The sequence below is a fragment of the Bidens hawaiensis genome, unplaced genomic scaffold, assembly GCF_021521415.1.
Source record: "Bidens hawaiensis isolate Kalapana, Puna unplaced genomic scaffold, B.hawaiensis_p1.1 tig00066632_1, whole genome shotgun sequence".
Lineage (NCBI taxonomy): Eukaryota > Viridiplantae > Streptophyta > Magnoliopsida > Asterales > Asteraceae > Bidens > Bidens hawaiensis.
Window position 1 is genome coordinate 21,178 of NW_027501850.1, and position 5,404 is coordinate 26,581.

General features: G+C 32.8%; 1 pseudogene across 1 annotated transcript; it reads left to right on the plus strand.

Annotated features, from left to right (window-relative positions):
* The first annotated feature begins 847 nt into the window (after positions 1–847).
* Positions 848–2,572, plus strand: LOC143604783 (protein IQ-domain 26-like; annotated as a pseudogene). The gene is made up of 3 exons (XR_013148356.1): positions 848–1,430; positions 1,516–1,725; positions 1,874–2,572. The product of XR_013148356.1 is annotated as a protein IQ-domain 26-like (transcript).
* Positions 2,573–5,404: the final 2,832 nt, after the last annotated feature.

Consider the following 5,404-nt stretch of genomic DNA (forward strand, 5'->3'; position numbering starts at 1 on the left):
TTTTTGAAAACCAAAAGACTTTGACCCAATAATATCTTGTGGTGTAATAAGTGTTCCCTTAATTCGGAGGTCAAAGGTTCAAATTCCGTAGTATATGAGTTCGGTGAATTCACGAATAGATTATTAGCTGTTAAAAAAATAAATTAATATTATTTACTATTATTATTTTTCCATTTTGAAAACTAGTAAAATTTTTTGTTTTTCCTTTTTATCTTGTTTCTTTAATTTATTTCCTATTTCTTTTATTCAATATTTTAAAAAACTTTTTTAATTACTTTTCAAGAGTTCTTTTATCTTACGTTTGGTACCCGTATCTGTAGTCTGTACACAGGTATGATAGCCCAGATTTTAACGCTATGCCATAAATAACCAACAAAACAAACATGTTTCTATACACTTTTAATTATTTCACGACTATCTTATGGGTTTTCTCTTACATTTGAAGATGATGTAGTTTAAAATTGCTATCGTAATCTCTTAACTGTCGTAATGACCGGTTAATGAACCGTAAAGACCTAATATAAAACACGCTACCCGTCATGAAGCACGGGTTAATTAACCGCCCTCTAGTTATCTATTTAAATTGAAACTTCCCTCCCCATTTACCTTCAACTTCATCAAAATTCATTTGAAAGATTTATGTCTCATTTTCCATCTTTTTCGTTTGTTTCTTTCTACATCATCTTTTTGTCACCTAATGCAGTTAATCACGAGGTAATGTCAGAAAACCAAGAATAAAAATTCAAAAATAGGCCATACATTATCTCTCAACACACCATTATTTATATATTTTTTAAGGTTTTGATACCATTTTATTACCACTTTATTTCTCTCTCTTTCATCACCTCTCTGTCTCTCCAACTTGTAAAAGATTCTAAATGTCCTTCCAAATGTTCCTTCACTTGTTAATATTAATATACACTTGGCTCTCACTTTAACCTTGTTATTATTATTATTATTATTGTACCACCACATATATACATTGTGTTGTTTTTCTTTTCCTATCTTATTTTCCATATTTTAGTTCACAAAAAAATAAGACAACATAATATGGGAAAAGCTACTAGGTGGTTTAAAGGCTTATTGGGTATGAAGGATAATATGAAGGATAAAGAAAATGTTAACAGTTTGAATTCGGGTGACCGAAAGGAAAAGAAGCGGTGGAGCTTTGGAAAGCCGTTGAAAGAATCTCAGACACAGGCGGCATCAGCAACACCTGGTGACGCCGCCTGGCTGAGATCTTACATGTCTGAGTCAGAAAAAGAACAAAACAAGCATGCAATTGCTGTTGCGGCCGCAAATGCCGCAGCTGCTGCTGTTGCAGTCGTGCGCCTCACGAACCAACGGCGAACAATGCCGTATAACCGTATAATGATGGGAAAGAGATAATGGCTGCTGTGAAGATTCAGAAAGTGTTTAGATCCCATTTGGTTATTAACTAATCCTTAATCCTTGATACTATTAAATTTTTTTTTTTTTTAATTTTAATTAAGTTTTTGGTGATTATTATTTCAGGCTAGAAAGGCTTTAAGGGCTTTAAAAGGGTTAGTAAAACTACAAGCTCTTGTAAGGGGATTTTTGGTGCGAAAACGAGCCTCGGCGACTCTTCATAGTATGCAAGCCCTCATTCGAGCACAGGCCGCAATCAGATCGGAAAGGGCCCGCCGCTCTTTCACCAAGGAGCAACGCTCCGAGCCGCTTGAGTTCCACCATAGAAAATCAATTGTAAGATGTTTCACTTGTTATTTTAATAACAAACAATTAAATATCACAAGTAGCAGAGTTATTGGTAGGGTCTGGTAGTACTGGTACTATGAATATTTGATTATTATCATAAATGTAACTAACTTGTCATGTTGTGTAACATTATTAGGGCAAAATTGACAATGAGAGAAATGAATTTCGTAGCAAGAGACTTTCAACATATGAATCCAACATGAATTGCTATGACGAAAGCCCGAAAATAGTCGAAATCGACACCTATAGGCCACAATCTAGATCCCGACGCATCAACACTTGCACGTCTGATTCCGGAGAGGATTCACATTCCCATTCCCATTCCCATTACATCAACATGCCATCACCCCTACATTTCCAAAACCCCGCGTGTCTGTCGATCCCCGAATACAACCATCATCAAGATTTCGAGTGGGGATATGTAGGAGACGATTACAAGTACTCGAACACCGCTCAAAGCACTCCTCGTTTCATTAACACAAACCGGTCGAATGGGCCAGTTACGCCGGCTAAAAGTGTGTGTGGGGATAGTTTCTTTAGGCCTTATTCGAACCATCCTAGTTACATGGCAAGTACGCAATCGTCTAAAGCTAAGTTGAGGTCACATAGTGCACCTAAACAAAGACCCGAGCCGGGGCCGAAGAAGAGGTTGTCACATAATGAAATAGTGGCATCAAGATATAGTTTAAGTGGTTTGAAGATGCAAAAGACTTGTTCTCAAGTTCAAGAAGCTTTAGATTTGTAATGGTGGGTAGTTTAGCTACTTAGATTATGAATGAATGTGTTGGTTTTGATATAGAGTTTGGGATCATTGCATAGATGTGAACAAGAAATCCTTTTTCTTGGTTTTGTTTGTGTAAATTATATTAGAAGTGTTTTAAGATGATTTGCATTATGAAATGTTGTTTTGTTGTTTATATATTTTTAATAAATGTTGGTATGAAAGTTGAACAAATTTTAAGATGATTTGCATGTATGAAATGTTGTTTTGTTGTTTATTTATTTTTAAAAAAGGTTTCCAATTTTTTTTTTGTTTGAACACACGTTTTAAGATGATTTGCATGAATGAAATGTTGTTTTGTTATATATATATTTTTAAAATAAGGTTTTTAAAAAATTGTTGGTAGGAAAGTTGAACACATTTTAAGATGACTTGCATGTATGAAATGTTACTTTGTTGTTTATATATCTCTATAAAAGGTTTTTCGAAAATGTTGGTATGAAAGTTGAACACATTTTAAGATGACTTGCATGTATGAAATGTTACTTTGTTGTTTATATATTTTTATAAAAGGCTTTTCGAAAATGTTGGTATGAAAGTTGAACACATTTTAAGATGACTTGCATGTATGAAATGTTACTTTGTTGTTTATATATTTTTTTGAAAGGTTTTTAGAAAATGTTGGTATGAAAGTTGAACACATTTTAAGATGATTTACATGTATGAAATGTTGTTTTGTTGTTTATATATTTTTAAAAAAAGATTAAAAAAAAATGCTGGTATGAAAGTTGAACACATTTTAAGATGATTTGCATGTATGAAATATTGTTTATATATTTTTAAAAAAGATTTAAAAAAAATGTTTGTATGAAAGACACATTTTAAGATGATTTGCATGTATGACATATTGTTTATATATTTTTAGAAAAGGGTTTTGAAAAATGTTGGTATGAAAGTTGAACACATTTTATGATGATATGCATGTATGAATTATTATTTATATATTTTTAAAAAAGGTTTTGAAAAATGTTGGTATGAAAGTTGAACACATTTTAAGATGATACATTTGAAGCTCCCAATTACCCTCTTTCCCAATTGAGGCATTTTAAGATTTGGGTTAAACATTTGGTCAGTTTCTGCAGAAGTGCCTAAATAACACCATCATTGTACTTATATCAAGTGGGCTTTGCTTCAATTTATAGCAACAGTTAAATTAGTTAGCTAGCAGTTATAAATAATTTACAAAAATGTAAAAATAAAGATTTGTTTATGAACACTTGGTACGAGGAAATATTAATTTTTCATTGTATGTAAGTATGTAACATACTTTCGGTTAATACAATAATGATGTGACACTAGTGTCATTTTACTATCATAAAATATTACTTACATAAGTGAAAGAAAAAGTTTTGTTTTTATTGATGATAATTACATGAAAGTAAGTTATACTTTGATGTTATAAACTATGTACTTTAGTACAAGATTTTAAGTTATAATAAAACATCCTTACTTCTTGGGTTTTTGACCTTAGTACAAGGAAATAATAGTTTTCATAGTATGTAACATATGTCCGGTTAACACAAAGTTGACGTGGCACCAATAACATTTTATTGTTATAAAAAATCACCCGTATAAAGTTTTTACTTTTAATGATGATAAAAAAACACACTTTTATGTTATAAACCGTGCATTTTAATACAAGATTAAAAGTTAATACAACAATTTTACTTCTAAAGTTTTGATCAGTCTAATCTTATAAGTTTTTACATACTATCATTGTCAGCTTACAAATTTTACTTATATTTATTGACAAGTTTTGTTTGTTACACTTATACTTATAAGAAAGAGTATGAACACTTAATACGAGGAAAACACAGCTATTAAAATAAATAATTTACGTCATCGAGACAGATGTTGAAAAACCATGCTACTCATACTACTCTACATGAGCTAATACATCGATTTGAAAAGTATGAATAGTTAACGCAATTCAAGGGTTTAAAATACAGAAAATTAAGGTATTAATCAATGGAAATCGAGGAGATGGGTATTATTTTAAATTGGTGAGTAGTATTTAAAATGTATAAAAACTTTGAATTTTGAAATGTTTGTGGGAGACATAAACAAGAGAATTTGAAGGTAACGGCTATATTGTTTTTTTATTTATTGGATTCAAAATATAATATAAAAATAAAAATATTTTTTTTGTATGTATTAGTCAATTGGAAGCATTAATTAAGATTTATTTTTCTATGAAGGGTAGGTCATCCTATTCTGATTTTATCAATATATTAGTGTTTAACACATCACAATCACAATCACAATCACAATCACAATCACATACTTGTTTGTTCGATTAAATATTTAACACATCACAAGATTTATTTTTCTATGAAGGGTAGGTCATCCTATTTGAAGAGGTATGTACCCGCCTCAACACCAATCAAGGCGGGTCAACCCGCAAGATAAAGACATTATGAAGGCACAAAGCCAAAACCCAGGCGCATGGCGCATACAAAACATGCTCAGGCATCATATGCTCGCGCATCACATATGCGCGCGGCGCATATCGCATGCTCTTGCACATCACATATGCTCGCGCGTCACATATGCGCGTGGCGCACCAGCGCGCGGCGCATATCACACGCTCGTGCATATCACACCTGCGCATGAAATATCTGCGCGTGAGAATAAAAAGAAGACTTCGCGCATCCTCAGGATGGGCGCATATCACACGTGCACATAATCAACCTCGTCCTTATCCAAATCAGGGTTAGGGCAACCTTGATTGTGCACGTCAGACAATCTTCTAGAAGGCATCTTTTTAAGGAGTAAGAATATGCTGATGTTGACAGCTGCCAAATGAAAGGTCGACAACTCAGCATGACACATGTGCTACCACATGATTACAACCAACGAGAAAGCGCCAGGTGTCCCAGAGGACAC